The 20,573-nt window shown below is 41.9% G+C and overlaps 1 long non-coding RNA gene across 1 annotated transcript; it reads right to left on the bottom strand.

Annotated features, from left to right (window-relative positions):
- Positions 1–17,993: 17,993 nt before the first annotated feature.
- Positions 17,994–20,234, bottom strand: LOC128062660 (uncharacterized). Its single transcript, XR_008200820.1, has 4 exons — positions 20,108–20,234; positions 19,913–19,996; positions 19,687–19,754; positions 17,994–18,105 (listed from the first exon to the last, which is right to left on the bottom strand). It is a non-coding gene; the product is annotated as an uncharacterized LOC128062660 (long non-coding RNA).
- Positions 20,235–20,573: the final 339 nt, after the last annotated feature.

Below are 20,573 nucleotides of genomic sequence, written 5' to 3'. Positions count from 1 at the left end.
GTCACAAGGAGTCAGACACGACTGAGTGACTAACACAACACAACACAAAGAAAAAAATAGAAGGAAGTAAGAGACAGGGCCATCCCTCTTATAAGCTGTACGTATGTGGACATTGGGCAGTGGACAAGAACACAGAAGCAAACGGGAGCTGCTCCCATGGAGTTCATACTTGTCGGGAGCAGCAGCTCTTTGCATCTTGTTGCCTCAAGGGCCCCAGGGAGCCCCAGCAGAGGCAAAGGGAAGGAGAAGAAAAGAGAAGGAGAGGAGAGGAGCGGAGGAGGTAACTGATGCCTCCCCTCCCAGACTGGGACTTGAGCATGGATATATTACCCTGAGTCTCTGCTGGCCGCAGCTTCCAACACAGGAATGGCTCAGCTTCACTGCCCCTCTCCAACCTCTCAAACTGAGATGTGATGCCTTGTGTTGACTCAGGAACTCAAATTCTAATGCAGTCTTCAATCTTCCAAAAGAACCCACTTTTCTGAACTATTCTTTAGAATTGTCATTAATGTCATAGAGTTTTTAATGGGTGAGTGCCCTTGACCTGGTTGGAAGACGATCAGATACACTTACAGTGATCATACGAGTCTGTGGGAGTGGCCCATGTTGTTCCATCCTGTTGCTTATACCTTCAAAATACATTCAGAATCCGACTGCATTGTATCATCCACACAGAACTTACTACTCCAGTCCCAGAACGGTAGCCATCTTCTCTGCCCACATCAGTGCCATAGCTTTCTCACTGGCATCCCTGCTTCTACTTTTGCCCTCATCTCCCACCCAGCCCCCTACCCCGCAACATCTATTCTCAACAAACTAGCCAGAGTGATGCTTTCAAAATGCTGGTCACAGGTTGCTACGCTGCTCCATGGTTCCCAAACTGCAGGAAAAGCTAGAGTTGTTATCAAATATGACACCTGCTACTTCCCTGACCTCTTCCACTGCTCTCCTCTTGCTCACTCTGCCCCAGTCACGTGCCAGACAAGCTTGCACCCCAAGACTTTAGCACTCACAGTTTTCTCTGCTTGGAAGGTACTTCTCCTAGGTATCGGCCTCCATCAAGTCTTTGCTTAAATGTCTCCTGCCTGCTAATGTGTGTGTGTGCTGAGTTGTTTGAGTCGTATCTGACTCTTTGCAAAACCTATGGACCATAGCTCACCAGGCTCCTCTGCCTGTCCCAGTTCTACTTGGAAGCTTAGTGGTTATCACCTTCAAAATATATAATTGATTTATTTTGTTTACTGCCTGTGTGCCCCTCCTCCACTCCACCAGACACACTACAATAGAAGCTTCATTAAGGCAGGGGTTCATCTTGTTTGTATCCTCAGTACCTAGAATAGTGTTTCACACATAGTAGGTACTCCAAAGTATCGGTGAATTGAATTTGCTGAATTTTTCTAGAAGTCTTGTGGGCAGTTCTCTTGTGTACACTTTTATATATTTGAAAGGTCATGTCTGATTGTAACAAGAAAAAACATTTGTAAAGTCTTATGCACACCATCTGGAGGCTGCTCGGCATCCTATATGTGAAATGAGTTGTAAGTGGCAGACAAATGCCCTGTGGATAGAAATCAACGCCATGAGAACCTGCTAGGTCCTCTGTGTTCCTTCTCCAGTGAGGTTGGAGCTCACTGGTTGGAAAAGGTGTATCTGTCTTATCTTTATCTAGGTTGTGTCTGGTGCATGGAAAATGTCATTTTCCCCAATATTTCTTTCTAGCAAACTCCCCCTGCCCACACCCCATTTATTTTTACTTGCAGATTTCTACAGCCAGTATTCTAAATTTCCCAATGGCCTCATTTTTTTTTGCAATTGGTTTACATAGGATCTCAGTAAGGTACATATATTCCAGTGGGTTGATATGACATTTAAATCTCCTTTAGTTTATAGATCTCTCTCTTTTTCTTTCTGCCATTTGTTTGTTGATAAAACAAATTAGCTCCTTCTGGCTGGATGTTGAGGACTGACTTCCTACACCTTGTTCTCAGGAATTTCTCCAAACTCTGGGGGCTGCAGTTTGACATACAGCATAACAAATCATTTTTGATTGCCTTAAATGGCTTTAAAACTAAACAAACAAACAAACAAGAGGCATATTTGATCCCAGACCTCTCCAAACCCATGTGTACACTAGTGTATTTTTCACGACGTTAGTTTCATTAGAAACTGTGACATAAATGATGAAGGTTTATTGGATTGTGTTTGGTTGTATGGTTGAACAATAACTTTAGAGGCCTTTCAAGGATCTCATCTAGTCCTTTTGCTGATCTTGTTCACATCCGTGAGTCCTATTGGCTAAGAAGCTGTCATTATTCTCTCGACTTTTCTTTCTGAATTGATATTGCTATTGAGAATAACATCCCTGAAGACAGAGCTAGGTAATATTCATTCCTTCAAAAAGCTATTGTATTATGTTTACCTTGCTGTGAAGCATATTTTATATTTAGTCTAGAAGTGCTGTAGGGTGGCAAAATATTGTGTCTTACATAATGATTGTAATTTAAACATGAAAACCACTAGGTTTTCTGTTTTTCTTTACTTTGGTTTTGCTGTGTGATTTTGGGGGGCTCTATCTGTAAACATACATAAAGCTAATAACAGGAAATGAATTACAGAGGTAACGTTCCATTGAGGGTTTCTGGAAACAGCTTTTAGCCTCAAGAGCCAAGCTCTTACCCTCTGTGTCGAATCAGACTTGCAAGAATTATAGCTCCATTCCTCGGGGTTTGGTTGTTGTTAATTTTATGGAGGACATAAAAGCTAATGTAAAGCATCTGTTCCATCCTTGACCCCTTTAAGAAACCTGTATCCATGGCAGCCAATACAGGTAGGAGGAGGCGGAGGTTCCAAATCCTCACAGGGCATTTCAACAGAAAGAAATGCCTGTCCCTTGAATGTGGCATTGATGTTAACTCTGTGTGGTGGCAAGATTGGGGTTCATTCTATTCAGTTAACATGCTTATGGAGCTCATACTGTGTGGCAGGCCATGTTCTAGAGCTTCCAGCAGTAAACAAATCAGGCAAGAAACTCTCCTGCCGTCTTAGTGCTTACTTACACTGGAATTAAGCAAGTAGAATACAAAATATGCTACATGTAATGAGTCATTTCACACAACATTGGTTAAAGAAATATAGCTGAGGGGGAGAGGGCTTTAGGGGCTGGGAACAAGGTTGCTGTTTTAAACAGTTGTAGTGTTAGTCACTCAGTTGTGTCCAACTCTTTGTGACCCCCATGGACTGTAGCCCACCAGGCTCCTCTGTCCATGGAATTCTCCAGGCAAGAATTCTGGAGTTCGTAACCATTAGATCTCACTGATATGGTGGTATTTGAGCAGAGACCCTCAGCTACAAGGAGGCCTAGGAGCCAGGCCTGATGCTGATCACTGAGAGAAGGGCCTTCCAGGCAGAGAGGAGAGTCTGTGCAAAGGCCCTGAGATGGAAGGCTTGGCAGAGGAGAAGCGATGCTTGTGTAACTAAAGCTGAATGGTTGAGGAAGGGGTGGTGGGGGGTGAGGTACCATAAGATTCAGAGGACTGTATCCTGCAGGGCTTTCTAAGGCAGGGGAAAGCCTCGGGGTCCTCTGAGTGGATTGGGAAAATAAGGAGTTCTCACTGAGCAGAGAAATGATTATTCAAGAGGATTATTCTGGATGTTTCATAGAAAATAGACACCCAGGAGGCAAAAGTTTAAATAAGAGACCAGTTAGGAAGCTACAGCTACAAAAATCCAGGCACCAGAAGAGAGTGGCTTGGCAGAAGATGGGAGGCGGAGGTGGTAACATGTACTCTCCTTTTGGTCACGTGCTGAAGGAAGAGCCCACAGAACTGGCTCCCAGGTGGGATGTGGTGCCACCCCACAGGTCCGCTTTCCCGGAGCCGCTGCCTGGGTACACAGACATCTCTGTCATTGCAGCCCTGCCCGCTCCTGTCCTGATAACAAGTTCTCGACGCCACACCATGGACCGTACTTGGGTTGGCTTTTGCCCAGGCTGGCGTTGCCCTGGGCACATAGATAGCATTTGCTGGGGCACAGGAGCATTATTTTACTGCCCTTCTGTTTACTGAGACTCGACTTCTTGCTGTGCTTGCCTGGAGTTCCTGCTGATGTCCTGATGCTCTCTTGGATCCAGGAACAGCAAGGGTCTGTATCTCCCCACACCACCATCTCACCGTGTCCATGATTCCTCCACCAGAGCCTCAGATTCTGAGATCACGTATCACTTTCCTCCCAATGCTTCTCCAGCTGCTTCATGTTAGACTCAAGTTATAATTTTCATACTGGCATTTTTGTTTTCTTGCTTCCAGCAAACAAGCAGCCAGCAGCAAAAATTATCCTTGCTCGAGTACATTTTGGGGGCTTTCCAGATAGTGTTAGTGGTAAAGAACCTGTCTGCCAGTGGAGGAGACATAAGAGACATGAGTTCGATCCCTGGGAGGGATCCTGAGGAGGGCATAGCAACCCACTCCAGTTCTCTTGCCTGGAGAATCTCATGGACAGAGGAGCCTGGCGGGCTACAGTCTGTAGGGTTGCACAGAGTTGGACACGACTGAAGTGACTTAGCACACAGGCAGGTACATTTTCATCATGCTGCCATCCCTTTCAGATTCCTGCTTGGCTTTCGATTCTTCCTACCCTGATCTCCTCAAGTTCTCACCACACCCTTTTTCATCATCAGCAGGTGTCCATATAATTTTCGATTCACTCTGGCAAACCACTCTAAGAACTAGCACGTACCCTAAGACCAGATGCCTTGCAGCTGGTCCTGATTGGTCAGGAGAAGACTTCCACACATATGATGACAAGAAGGCAAATCAAACCATACGAGTATGAAGTCTGAATTGAGAGGTTTTCCTTGTTCCCATGATCTGATTGCCCATGTCCAGCACTGGAGATCTGATCATCGTAAGCGTCATTGTACCGGTGAGTATCAGTGGGAGAGGTTACTCTTCCTTCACTTTCTCTCTTAGTGATCATTCATGAATTGGTGTGTTAATCATTTATGCAATGCACCAAATATTTCTATGCTTCAGATACACAGGAAAAGATTGTACTTCCTGCCTTCTTTCTGGTTGGATGGAGCAATTTGGGTAATTCTGGTCAATGACTCGAGAGCAGAAGTAATATTTACAGTTTTTGAGCCAGTGCATTTAATTGCCAGGAAAAGACTTTACAGCCTTCTTTCCTTTCATGATGACTCCAACTTTTGAGATGGTGGCCTGGGTCACTCAACTCAGTGGAGCAGAGTCCTGTAGCAACCTGTGATGGATGGGCAACGGGACTGAGAAACCCTTGTTTTGGCCACTGAAATTTTGGGGTTGTTTATTACTGCAGCATCACATACCTTATGCTGCCTAATGTCTTCAGATCAACTCTCCATGATAGTTACTTGAGAATAGGACCTCAGGCAAACGAAGGTTTGGCTAGGTGTAAAGGACAAACCTAAATTAGATCATGGTCACTGGGTTCTAAGAATGACGGTCCTAGCAAAGACAACGAGGTTACATGCAGAGAAAATAGGACTCAGGGCAGAGCAGAGCAATAGCTAGAGTTTGTCTAAGATCGGTGACAGAAAAAAGATGCAGTGATCTCTGCCTAACACATGCCCTAATGCTAGGTGCCTTGCAGTCAGCATTGCATGTGGTCGGGAGGGGACTTCCACACACATATGACAAGAAGGCAAGGCCAGGGGTCTGGCTGCCTCCGTCTCATCACCTCCAAAGAGGGTGGCTACCCCATTCACTCTGGCCCATGGTGGTCATTCAGATGAGTGATCGTGAACAGCATCTGGGAGGAGGCCCTGCCAGGCCAGAAGAACTCAACAGAGCCTGATGCTATGTAAGAGCCAGCATGTCAAAGCAATGATTTCCAGCTTCCTGTAGTTACCATTAGTGAAATTGCCCTGTCTGCTTCTAGGACCGCCCGTGCCAGGATCAGCGTTTCCCTGGGTTGAACTTTTCAGGGAGGAGGAGTTGGGGGAGGTAGTTGCCCTGTGCCTTCCTCCCTTTTGTGTGGAGCCTGCAAAAGAAGCCTGCTGTTTAGAAAGGTGCTTTGGTTTTAATTGGCAGGAGGTGGCTTGTGAGGATCTCCAGTTTTCTCCTTGTGTTATGATTTTGTGACAGTGTGAAGTCAATCTTAGAGCAGTTACAGCTCTCTTGAGCTGTCAGCAGCTCAGAGACTTCAACTCTGATTAAAATACATGACTAAAAAAATTACCATAATCCAGAGACAGGAGTGAAGCAAAAGCTGTAATAATACTGACAACAATGTGCCAGTTAAGAGGCTATTTAGTGCCTTCCTTCAACACAGGAGAGTCTCCTCAGAATTGCCCTTGATAGAGCCAGGGCCTTGTTAATGCATGTGACAGGGCAGATACACCTGGAGGAGGAAGAAGGACGTACGCTCAGTGCCCACTGATTAATTTGTTTGCTAGAAGTTCTGAGAGTGGCACCAAGGAGAAGCCATCGATGTGATCTCTGCTCTGAACCAGCGTGATTAAGAGACCAGCCAGGAATGGAACTCTAGATCTTAGTCCAATGATCCAACATGTCCAATGACTTGCCTAGCCCCAGTGAACACTGCTCTGGAAGCCTCTCACCACCTCAAAAATCACCCTATGTTGTCCCTTTTGCCACCAGAGCCATCCAGATCATCCAGAGCCTCCAAAATCAGAGCCTCCAAATCATCCAGGACGTTTCCTCTACCCACTCTACCCCAACTTTGCCGTCTGTATAACGCTGCATACTCAGGTCTCATTTTCTTTGGGCCTCTCTAGGTGACCCCAACTACTTGATAAGCTAACTTGTTAATACTCTTAATGGTTTAAGATGTTAGCCTCTCCAGCTCTGCCTATTTGCATCTTAACAGGGACCTTTCAGCTTGAAGCCAAAGGTGTTACTGTTTAGAATTTAGGGCATACAACAAAAGGCTGGTGGGGGGTGGCATTTGGAAGCAGGAAGCTGTCTGGGGGACACTTTAATCACACCAAGTAAGTAGTTCTTTCCTTTGCCTAGGCATGCAGGCAAGCAATTCAGCCCCCTATTTGCAGTTTGGGACTCTGCACTGCTCCAGTTCCTTACAGTCAGATACAATTATACCGCTTCCAGTCACTCTTCCTTTACTGAAGTCTACGCATTGCATTGCTTGTTGGTTTTCTCTCTCCAGACTTATTGTACACAGGTTCCTCACAGTATATTTGAATATGTTTGTGGGACACACAGAAACCTGTCATTTAAACAATACAGGTAGTCATGTGAAAATTTCCCTAAGATGGGAAAGGAAACAATCACCCAAGTCCAGGAAGCACAGAGTTCTGTACAGGGTCAACTCGGAGAAACACACCAAGACACATAGGAGTCAAATTGACAGAAATTAAAGACCAAGAGAAAATATTAAAAGCAACAAGGGAAAAGCAATAAGTAACATACAAGGAAATCCCCATAAGACTATCAGCTGATTTTTTCAGCAGGAACTCTCCAGGCCAGAAGGTAGTGATGGAAGGGAATACAACCAAGAATATTCAGCAAAGCTTGTATTTCAGATTTGATGAGGAAATCAAAAGCTTTACAGAAAAGCAAAACCTAAAAAGAATTCAGGACCTCCAAGCCACCTTTACAACAAATACTAAAGGAATCCCTGTAAGCAGAAAAGGCCACTACTAGAAAGAAGAGAATTACAAAATGGGAAAGCTTGTTGGGAAAGGCAAATGTACAGTAAAGATAGGAAATCATCCACACGTAAATATGATATCGAAGTCAGTAAAGAGGAGAGTAAAAACACAGGGTATTTTAAATGCATTTGAAATTCAGATATCAACAGCTTAAAACATAATTATATATATAAAATATAGTATATATATATATTGCTATACCAAAGCCTCTTGTTAATCACAAACCAAAAATCTATAATAGATATACACTCAAAAAAGAAAAAAGAGGGACTTCCCTGGTGGTCCAGGGGTTAAGACTTCACGCTTCCACCCCAGGGAGCAAGTTTTGATCCCTGGTTGGGGAACTAGGGTCCTGCATGTCACATGGTGTGGCCAAAAAGAGAAAAAAGAAAATGAACCCAAACAGAACACCAAGATTGTCATCAAAGAGAAGAGAAAAGATACAAAAAAAAATCTAATAGCAAATCCAAAACAGTAAAATGGCAATAAGAAGACATATCAATGATTGTCTTAAATGTAAAGGGATTAAATGTGCCAATCAAAAGACACAAACTGGCTGAACGGATACAAAAACAAGGCCTGTATCGATGCTGTCTACGAGAGATCTGCTTCAGGTCTGGAGACACATACAGACTGAAAGTGAATGAAAATCACTTGAATGCAAATGAAAATCAAAAGAAAGCTGGAGTAGCAGTACTTAAATCAGACAAAATAGGCTTTAAAATACCGATTGCTACAAGAGACAAAGAAGGACACTACATAACAATCAAGGGATCCATCCTAGAAGAAGACAGAGCAATTGCAAATTTTTATGCACCCAACATAGGAGCACCTTAATATACAAGGGAAATGTTAACAGACATAAAAGGAAAAACTGGCAGTAACACAGTAACTGTGGGTGACTTCAAACTCCTTGTATCAATGCACAGATCATCCAGACAGAAAACCAATATGGAGACATAGGCCTTAAATGACACATTAAACCAATGGATTCTATTGATATTTATAGAGCATCCCATCGAAAAATAGCAGAATATACATTCTTTTCAAGTGCCCATGGAACATTCTCCAGGATAAATAACATGCTGGGTCATAAAAGAGGCCTTGGTAAATTTGAGAGAACTGAAATCATCTTAAGCATCTTTTCCAAAAATACTGCTATCAGATTAGAAATCAGCTATAAGAAAAAAACTGCAAAAGATGCAGTCATGTAGAGGCTAAACAATATGCTACCAAGCAACCAACGGAAAATATTAAATTAAATTTTCAAGAGAAAATTTTAAAAAAATCTAGAGACAAGTGGAAATGAAAACATGATGATCCAAAACCTGTGGGATGCAGCAAACGTAGTTCTAAGAGAGAAGTTTATAGTGATACAGCTTACCTCGGGAAACAAGAAAAATCTCAAATGAACAACCTACTCTTATACCTAAAGCACCTAGAGAAAGAAGAACAAACAAAACCTAAAGTTGGCAGAGGGAAAGAAAATACAAAGATTAGAGCAGAAAGAAGTGAAACAGATGAAGAAAACAATAGAAAAGATCCATGAAACGAAAAGCTGATTCTTTGAAAAGATAAGCAAAATTGATAGATCTTTAGCCAGACTCATCAAGAAAAAAATGAAAAGGGCCCAGATTAATAAAACTAGAAATGAAAAAGAAGTTACAGTTTACCCCACAGAAATACAGACTACCATAGAAGACTATTTCAAGACCAATAAAAGGAAAAACCTAGATGAAATGGATAAATTCTTTGAAAGATACAATCTCCCAAGACTTAGCCAGGAAGAAATAGAAAATATGAACAGACCAGTTTTAAGTACTTTCAATACTTTCATTGAATCTGTGGTTTTAAAACTCCCAACAAAAGTTCAAGAGCAGATGACTTCACAGGCAAATTCTACCAAACATTTAGATTACAGTTAACAGCTATTCTTCTGAAACTATTCCAAAAAATTGCAGAGGAAGAAACACTTCCAAACTCATTCTATGAGACAACCACCATCACTCTGATACCAAAACCAGACAAAGATACTACAAAAAAGATAATTATAGGACAACATCACTGATGAACATAGGTGCAAAAATTCTCAACAAATATTAACAAACCAAATTGAAAAACAATACGTTAAAAGGATGCAAACACCATGCCAAGTGGGATTTATCCTAGGAATGAAAAGATTTTTCATTATCCACAAAATCAAACAATCACATCAATGAACTGGACAAAAAAACAAGATTATCTCAATAGATGCAGAAAAAGCTTTTGATAAAATTCAACATCCATTTATGATTAAAAAAAGAGCTCTTCATAAAATGGACATAAAGGGAACATTCCTCAACATAATAAAGGCCATGTGAAAAACCCACAACTAAAATCATACTTAATGGTGAAAAGCTGAAAGCACTTCCTTCAGAATCAGGAACAAGAGAAGGATGTCCACTCTCACAACTTTTATTAGATATAATTTTGGCAATCCTAGCCACAGCAATCAGAGAAGAAAAATAAATAAGTAAAAGGGATCCAACTTTGAAAGAAGTAAAAATGTCAGTGTTTGCGAATAACATGATACTATGTACAGAAAAAATCCTATAGTCACTTCTAGAAAACCACTAGAGTTCATCAATGAATTCAATAAAGTTGTAGTATACAAAATTAATACACAGAAATCTATTGCATTTCTATACACTAACAACAAAATATCAGAAAGAGAAATAAATAATCCCATTTATCATCACATTGAAAAAAAAAAACAACAAACCTAGGAATAAACCTACCTAAGGAGGCAAAAACCTGTATTCTGAAAACTATAAGATGCTGATGAAAGAAACTGAAGACCACAAAAACCAATGGAAAGATATACTATGTTCTTTAGTTCAGTTCAGTTCAGTCGCTGAGTTGTGTCCGACTCTTTGCGACCCTGTGAATCGCAGCACGCCAGGCCTCCCTGTCCATCACCATCTCCCAGAGTTCACTCAGAATCACGTCCATCGAGTCCGTGATGCCATCCAGCCATCTCATCCTGGGTTGTCCCCTTCTCCTCCTGCCCCCAATCCCTCCCAGCATCAGAGTCTTTTCCAATGAGTCAACTCTTCACATGAGGTGGCCAAAGTACTGGAGCTTCAGCTTTAGCATCATTCCTTCCAAAGAAATCCCAGGGTTGATCTCCTTCAGAATGGACTGGTTGGATCTCCTTGCAGTCCAAGGGACCCTCAAGAGTCTTCTCCAACACCACAGTTCAAAAGCATCAATTCTTCAGCGCTCAGCCTTCTTCACAGTCCAACTCTCACATCCATACATGACCACAGGAAAAACCATAGCCTTGACTAGACAGACCTTAGTCGGCAAAGTAATGTCTCTGCTTTTGAATATACTATCTAGGTTGGTCATAACTTTTCTTCCAAGGAGTAAGTGTCTTTTAATTTCATGGCTGCAGTTCTTGGATTGGAAGAATCATTATTGTTAAACTGACTATACTATCCAAGACAATTAACAGATTTAATGCAACCTCTATGAAATTACCATTAGCATTTTTCACAGAACTGGAACAAAATTTTTTAAAACATGTGTGGAAACACAAAAGACCCCTAAGAACCAAAACAATCTTGAGAAAAAATAATGGAGCTGGAGGATTTAGGCTCCTTGGCTTCAGACTGTACTACAAAGCTACAGTAATCAAGACAGTATGGTGCTGGCACAATAACAGACACATAGATCAATGTAACAGGATAGAAAGTCCAGAAATAAACCCACATATCTATGGCCAATTAATCTACAAAAAAAGAAGCAAGAATATACAGCGGAGAAAAGAAAATCTATTCAATAAGTGGTGTTGGGAAAGCTGGATAGCTACATGTAAAAGAATGAGATTAGAACATTCTCTAACGCCAGATACAAAAATAAACTCCAAGTAGATTAAAGGCCTAAATGTAAGACTGGATACTATAATACTCCTAGAGGAAAACAGGCAGAACACTCTTTGACATAAATTACATCAATATCTTTTTGGATCTGTCTCCTAGAGTAATGGAGATAAAAACAAAAATAAACAAATGGGACCCAGTTAAATTCAAAAGACTTTGTTCAGCAAAGGAAACTATATATAAAACAAAAAGACAACCTACAGAATGAGAGAAAAGGATAAGACTGACAGGGATTTATTTTCAAAATACACAACTCATACAGCTCCACATTTAAATTAAAAAAAACAACAGCAATTAGAAAATAAGCAGAATATCTAAATAGACATTTCTCCAAAGAAGACATACAAATGGCCAACAGGCACATAAAAAATGCTCATTCAACATCACTAATTATTAGAGAAAAGCAAATAAAAACTACAATGAGATATCACTTCACTTAGGTCAGAAAGTCCATCATCAAAAAGTCTACCCTTGGAGCGGGCGTAGAGGAAAAGGAATCATCCCATACTCTTGATTGCAATGTAAATTGGGTACAGTTACTACGGAGGATAGCATAGAGGTTCCTTAAAAAAACTAAAAATAGAATTAACATATGATCCTGCAATCCCATTCCTGAGCATATGTCTGGAGAAAACTATAATCTGAAAAGATACATGCAGTACTATTTGCAATAGTCAAGACAGGGAAGCGACTTCAGTCCCCAATGACTGAAGATGGCTAAAGATAATGTAGTATATACATACGATGGAATACTACTCAGCCATAATAAAGAATGAAACAACGCCATGTGTGGCAACATGGCTACACTAGAGATTACCATACTAAACGAAATAAGCTACACAAAGAAAAACAAATATTGCATGGTATTGCTTATATGTGGAATCTAAAAAAAAAAAAGATGCAAATAAACTTATTCTCAAAACAGAAGTAGACTCACAGATACAGAAAACAAACATGGATACCAAAGGGGGAAGTAAATTAGGAGTTGGAATTAGCATGCAGTATACATAAAGAAGGTAACTAACAAGGATGTTCTATATAGCACAGGGGAAAAGAATCTGAAAAATGAATATATATACTTATCTATAGTTTTATTGATTTTCGTCCTCTCCATTTTTTTCTTGAAGGGTCTGGCTAAAGGTTTATTTTATAAAAACCCAAAACATAAACAAAAATATTCACAAAGGGCTCTGTGATAAATGGATAAGTTTTGCAGAGAAATTTGACAAATGAGTGTCAAAAGTTACAGACATAGCAAAAAAAGTAATGGTAAACAGCAGGGAGAGGGGTGAGGGATGGGCAAAGACAGGAGTATGGGATAAGGAGATACAAATCATTATGTATAAAATAGCTATGAGGATGTATTGTATAACACAGGGAATATAGCCAGTATTTTGTAGTACCTATTAATGGAATATAACATTTGAAGATTATGAGTCACTATGTTGTACACCTGTAATTTATGTAATATTGTCATGAACTATACTTCAATAAATTTTTTTAAGTATCAGAAGTCTTAAAAATGTGCATGTTCTTTGACTCAGCAATTTACATCTAGGAATTTACTCTAAGACATCAGAGGTGTTCATAAAATTTATGACTAAGTACATATGAGGATATTAATCAGAGCATTTTCACAGAAAAGTATTAGAAATAATTCACAGGGACTACCCTCATGGTCCAGGGGCTAAGACTCTGTGCTCCCAATGCAGGAGACCCAGGTTTGATGCCTGGTCAAGGAGCTAGATCCCACACACTGCAGCTAACAGTTTGCATGCCATTAACTAAGACGTGGTGCAGCCAAATAAACAAATAAATACTAAAAGATTGAAATAATTCACATAATGGATTAATAAATGGGTATTTATTAATAAATGGGTATTATATATAAATGGGTAATCATAAACTAGAAAACTAGAATTTAGCCATTTAAAATTCCTATCTTAGAATAATTAATGGCACAGTAAAATGCTCACAAAATATTTTTGCTTAAAATGAAGGTAGGTTACAAGATATAGTGAGTTTAATATAAATTTTGGAAAACATACAATATAGGTATGGAAAAAAGATCAGAAGGACATACACCAAAATGTTAACAGTGGTTATCTCTGAGTGCTTGTAGGAGTGATTTAAAATTTCTTCCTTACATTTCAAATTGTTAATGAGTTATTATTTTATAATCAGAAAAAGGTAATAAAAGAAGATAAAACTCATTTGTTCAAAAATTCAGTATGATAAACCTACTAAGTCATATGACATGTAGGAAGGCTTGGTAAACTATGATGACCCTTGGTAAAGACTGTTGGGACAGCATAGGAGAATGTTGTTGTTTAGTTGCTAAGTTGTATCCAACTCTCTTTATGACCCCATGGACTGTAGCCTGCCGGGCTCCTCTGTCCATGGAATTTCCCAGGCAAGAATACTGGAGTAGGTTTTATTATTTAGCTGCAGCAAGGCTGATGGATTAGGCTATGATTACCATTGAAAATAGCTTGTTGTACTCTCATATTCCTAGAGGAGGGGACATGCCATGCTCCAGGGGCTGCACGGGGAGGCACCAGGGTTAGTCAGGAAGGAGAAGGGGAAAACTCGGACAAGAGTCTTTTCTGGTACGCGTGAAAGAATTGGTGAAGTAGGGTAGTTTGACTTAGGATTGGGTGGTTTGAATGATTTCAGCGGGCTCTGAGGCACAGCGGCTGCCCCTAGTTTTCTAATTCTTGGCTCTGGAGTGATTAGGGCAGGTGTTTAGTGGCCCAGCACATGAGCCCTGAGTATAAGCACCCTCTAAAGGAGGTGGATGGGATTTGGGCTCTGGATTAGTTGGTTTCCATACGAAAGGTGTGGAGCCCTTTATAATCCCTAAGAATTGGCTATTCCGGGGAGGGGCAGTCTTTCTGTCGTCAGCATCAAAAATGCAGAATAAAAAGACAAGATTAATCTGTTGGGCAAATGAGCAATTCTAACTTTTATCACCTCTATAAGGAAAAGGGTCAGATCCTTGGCATATCACACAATCCTTGCCAACCTCCGTTTTATAGAATCATAGTTGTATTTGTTTTTTGGTTATCTACTCCTATATGACAAAGTGCGCCCCCCCACCCCACCCTCCCCCTGCAACTTAGTTATTAAGACCAACAATCGCTCTGCTTGCTTGTGATTTTGCCGTTAGGCTGTGTTCAACTGGGTGCTTGTTTTGCTGTCCTCGTGTGACTACACTGAGCTAGCCAGGCAGCTCTGGGTTGGCAAAGTTGGGATGCTGGAACGGCTGGGTCTCTCTCTTTCTTTCTTTCTCTCCTTGGGAGCTCAGGACATCCTCTCCAAATGAACACTCCAGCAGAGAAGCCAGACATCTTACCTAGCACCTCAGGCCTCCCAAGACTGCAGAAATGGGAGTTGCCAGGCCTTCATAAGGCTTGGTCCTAAAACAGAACCGCAACTCACCTGCCACATTCTCTTGATGAAAGAAAGCTGCAGATTTCGCCCAGATTCAGTTGGAGGGGAGTAGACAGGGTATGAATTCCAGGACATGGGCTCATGAGGAGGGATGTGCTATAGGCCCATCAATGTAATGAACTGTCAGGAGAGGTGAGACAGGGCATCCATCCTAGCAGTCCTTTTAGAGACTCCAGAATCTTAGAGTCATTGAGCCCCAGCCAGTGAGGACACAGTGATCCCAGTGATCACACCATCCACAAGGGCTGTCTGAATGTTCTGGGCTCTCTCCTGAAGAACGGGCAAGATAAGGAACCACACTTGTTTTATAATGAAAGGAAACTTTGAAAAGGTAGATACCAATTTTCAATGAGCAGGCCTCAGAAAACGAAGTTTTGCTGTATTTTTAGACAAAGTATACCAGGTCGTGACTGATCAAAGAGTCAATGGAAAGCCTTGATGGGATGACCAGACGGCTACTTATTTGAATTCACTTCAGCCAACGGAAAAGTGTTTCTTTTGCTTTATAGGCTTTTAATAGAAGAAAGCGTTTTGTGATACTGAATAATCTCTCTCTAAAGAAATGAAAGAAATCCTGGGAAGCAGCAAGATTCATGAGTTTTGCTAAATGCCAAACTTCCTCCTAGACTTTACTTTTCTTCAAAAAAAAAAAAAAAGAAGAAGAAGAAGAAGTCTCTGGACTACTGTGATTGCTCTAAATCCCTAGGTTGGAATTTAGACGCAAAGGGTAGTTTGCTCAGCTGAATTTTCTGAGCGCTTTCTCAGAAATGGGTCTGATTTCTTCAAGAAGAACCAGCTCAGACTCTCCCAACACAGCGCCTCTAATGGCAAAGGAAAAGAATGCAGGACCCAAATCCTTTTTAGTTCTAAATGTACTTGCAAACACCTTTCCTAGCATTCTCCTTTTAATCTTTAAAATGTATGCTAATTTTCCCTTCTGTTTCATTATATATTCATTGTTGATTTAAAATGAAAATTAATGTTTTAGATTATTCATTACTCACCCCAGGGATGACCAAGGGTATCTCCTCTCTGATTTCCCTCTACTTACTTACTAGATAATTGTCTCTTTTGTTTTATATTAGATTATTATTTAGCAAATATTAAGTCCTTCCTTTTGACTTCCAGGGGAAGGGTAGATGTTCCTACCTCCATCTTATTCAATATTTTCTGAATTCTAAGTTTATCCCTTCTTGCACACTCTTCCTGTTTTAGGGTAAACACTGGAGTTCTCCATCTTTATCATCCCATTGACTAGCTCTGAAACATGCAAAAAAAAAAACACCCCTGTTTTTCTCGAGTCTGGGGTCATGCCATATCTTGCTTGGAATTTTTCTTAGTTTGGGCTGCTATAAAAAGGTACCAAAGATTGGGTGGTTGGAACAGCAGACATTTATTTCTCGTAGTTTTACCGGTCAGGAAGTCCTAGGTGAAGGTGCCGGCAGATTTGGTCCCTGGTGAAAGCCCTCTTCCTGTCTTATAGACGGCTGCCTTCTTGCTGCATCTGAACAGGGTAGAGAGCGAGTGCTCTGGTGCGTCTTCCTCTGCCTGCAAGGGCACTAGTTTAACCAGAAGGGCTACGCCCTCATCGTTGCCAGAAACCAGCCTTAGCAGGAAACTCCTTTGTCCTGTCACTTTTGCAGAGCTATGTTGTAACTAATCTTCAACCAGGCACCCCATGTTCTACTCATCTCTGGCCCTAGCACACCTTTCAAATCTTTTGATCACACAATACCTTGTCTAACCTGTTGGATCTTTCCATAGATCAAATCAGTAGAAACAAAGAATTAATAGATGACCAGATCTCTTCCCTAACTTCTCCCTGCAGTAATCCTGCAAACCATGTGAACACAATAATATCTAAAGAAAGATCACAAGAAGTTGATGAGTCTACCCGCAGTGGGAAATGGCAGCCAGTCTGACCCCCCTTATCTCAGTGATTAACTAAAGTCAGTTCCCCTTTTCCCTTTAAAACTTTCCTGGCTGAGCAGAATCCTGGGAGTCGGTTTTGGGGGACATGAGTCCATCTTCTCCCTAGATTGCCAGCATTCTAATTAAAAGCAACTTTCCTTTTACCAACAACTGCCTCTCAGGTATGGATTTTTGTGTTGAGGAGCCAGACTGAGTTCAGTAGCATTGTGAACTCATGGAAACCTAATCATCTCCCAAAGGCCCCACCTCCTAATATCACCATTTGAGGGATAGGGTTTCAAGATATGAATTTGGAGGAGACCCAAACATTCAGTCCATAGCAGGCTCTTACACTGATGTCTTAACTGGTCCCCTTCACCTTCAGTCTCTTTTACATAGTTCTCAATTTGTCTTCCTAAAATGCAGAAAGGGCACATCACTTGCTAATGTAATACGTTTCAATCTTCTCTGATTTATTGAGTCACGCTACTGATATTTGCAGCCCGTCAGAATCAGGCCCCTCCCAACTCTTCCATTTCACCTCCAGTTATGTCTCCTCCCTTCCACCCTCTCTTCTTTGCTAAGACTCTTTCCTCTAACCCCATCTGCTTGGCAAGGCAAATGCTGCTCATTCTTTCTGGCCCAGCTCAAATGTGATAGCTTTTGTGAAGTCCTTGGTGGCTCAGATGGTAAAGCGTCTGTCTACAATGTGGGAGACCTGGGTTCAATCCCTGGGTTGGGAAGATCCCGTGGAGAAGGAAATGGTAATCCACTCCAGTACTATTGCCTGGAAAATCCCATGGACAGAGGAGCCTGGAGGGCTACAGTTCATGGGGTCACAAAGAGTCGGACACGACTGAGTGGCTTCACTTTCACTTTCACTTCCTCCCCAGGCAGAATCAATCATTCCCTTGTCTTGTTATTTATAGGTAAGTGTCTCTTAATGCTGGTTGCATATTAAGATCATCTGGTTCTCCAAAGGATCTATACACACACATACACATATAGATATACACACATAAAACAAGACATTCACTCACAGGATTACGAGGGCTGACAAGTCTGAATCACTGTGGTCAGCAAGCTGGAGACCCAGGAGAGCCATAGTGTGGTTCAGGTCCAAAAGCCAGCAGACTCAAGATCAGGAAAGAGCTGATGTTTCAGTTCAAGTTTAAAGACAGGAAAAAGGAAAAAAAAAAAGTCCTAGCATGAGGAACCAGGCTGGAGGAATTTTCTCTTATTTAGGTGAGGGTCAGAATTTTTGTTTTATTCAGACCTTCAGCCCTCACAGAAACACCAGAATGATGTTTGACCAAATATCCAGGTACCCTGTGGCCCAGTCATGTCAGTACATAAAATTGACCATCATACCTGGGGAACTATTAAAAAATACAAATACTGCTGGTCCCATCCCCGGGGCTTTAGTTTCACTGGTCAAGAGTAGAACCTAGGCATCAATATATTCAATGTTTTAAACTTCTTTCTTGCGTGAGTGGAGAAAGCCAAGTAAGTTGCTCATATATACACCTGTTATAGACAGTGGGACCTTTGAGGGCAGGAAAGGTCTTTACTCCTGGTTACCTCAAAACCTGCCTCCATGGTAGCTAATACTAGATACGGAATTATTGTTTTTTTTAGTTGCTAAGTCGTCTCTGATTCTTTGTGACCCCATGGACTGCAGCGTTCCAGGCTCCTCTGTCCTCCACTAACTCCTAGAGTTTGCTCAAATTCATGTCCCACTGAATTTGCTATCTAACCATTTCATTCTCTGCTGCCCACTTCTTTTGCCTTCAGCCTTTCCTAACTGAATTGATGCTTCAAGTTTAATTGGACCACAATGTAGTATCACTACTGTAGTCTCACTACAGCTATAGGTTGAATCACTGCTTAGTCACTTGATCTTGTCTGACTCTCTGTCACTCCATGGACTGTAGTCAGCTAGTTTCCTCTGTCCATGGAATTTTACAGGCAAGAATAAATACTGGAAATTTGTTGCTATTTCCTATTTCAGGGGATCCTCCCAACCCAAGGGTTGAACCCAAGTCTCTTGTGTCTCCTGCGCTGGCAGGTGGAATTCTTTGTCATTGGCACCACCTGAGAAACCCACAGGTTGAATTATGTCCCCCCAAAAGATTTGAGACCTTCGAAATCCAAGTGATTTTGTGATATATATTGCAAGTCTCTTGAACTGAACAGTGTTCTGGAATGGATCATCTGAACTGGTCTCATTCAGAAGCTATCCACAGATCCACTAGAAATTAATAAGCAGGCACCTGGATTATCAATTCATCCTTTCTGCCCCAGAGCTTGATCGACTCAGGATCTGTTGGAGGAAGTTCAGGATGAACCTGTGGGCTTGGGTGTCCCATCAAGGTCACCGAGAGGCTCGGCTGGCTCAGCCATCTGCCCCTCACTCTTTGACGTCTCTTCAAATTAAACACCACGCCCTGTGGTAAAACTGCTCCTGCTTTATAAATAGCAGACTTGGCTGGAGTTGCACTGAAAATGCTACAGAGGAAGGCTGTCAGAGAGAAGAAAAAGGAAAGGCCACAGACGCAAGGGCAAATTTCTTGGTCAGAGGGCTCCAGTCTCTAAGCGATCTCTGTGTAAGGGAGGCGTCCCCGGAGGCTCTCCCCTCACAGCTCTTTTGACTGTTTTCTTTTTATATTTTTTTTTATGTGGACCATTTAAAAAATCTGTATTGAGTTTGTTACAATATTGATTTTATTTTACCTTTTGGGTTTTTGGCCCCAAGGCACGTGGGATCTCAGCTCTCCGACCAGGGACTGAGCCCGCACACCCTGCAACGGAAGGTGAAATCTTAACCATGAGGCCCCCAGGGAAGTCCCTGAGACTTAAAGTCTCATCCACCCAAGCAAATGTCCCCCCTTTCCCTCTCCCACTTTTTGCACCCCTTGACTTTACTTTGGGTCAGGAAATTGCTCCGAGGTTACTTTACCAACAGCGCATATGCAGGCCCCTTTCTGTGGCCTCATGGCACGCTTCTCATTTCAGTCACATCACTGCGGAGCTAAAACGGAAACTGGCCACAGGCAACATATTGTCACTGACGCTTTCTGCAGCCACATCGTTATAATATCATAATGTAGTTTTATGACTGGCTGGCCTACGATTTTATAGGGCTGCTACAAACCTCGCCTCTGCTTGCAGAGCCGGCTGCTGAGTCTCCTAACTTCACTTTCTTGTAGTCTGTGCTCTCTCCCGGCCTCTTCAGGCCCGTCCCCGATGGGCACTGCTTCCTCCTGCTGGCTGACTCTTCGTGGCTGCCACCTCACCACGGTCAGTCCTGCCAAAGCTCCTCAGCCAATTCTGTTTTAATATTTGACCTTTGCCCATTGCCTGCCGCTCCCACTGCTCACATTCTCTACACACACACACACACACACACACACACACACACACACATACACACACGCCTGCTGCCTGCCTGCACAGTCCCCGCCCCTCCCTGCAGGCCACGTGCTATACCAGCCTTTAAATCCAGGTCCTCTCTGTGCACTGTGGTGCCAAGTCAGACAGGGAGGCTGTGCCCAGGGACAAGGGTTCTCAGCGCCACTGAGAGGCTCACCTGGTCCCCGATCCTTCCATCTCTGGAAAAG

This window comes from Budorcas taxicolor, chromosome 17, assembly GCF_023091745.1.
Source record: "Budorcas taxicolor isolate Tak-1 chromosome 17, Takin1.1, whole genome shotgun sequence".
Classification (NCBI taxonomy): domain Eukaryota; kingdom Metazoa; phylum Chordata; class Mammalia; order Artiodactyla; family Bovidae; genus Budorcas; species Budorcas taxicolor.
Note: the sequence above shows the minus strand (reverse complement) of the source record. Positions and strands in the feature narration are given on the sequence as shown.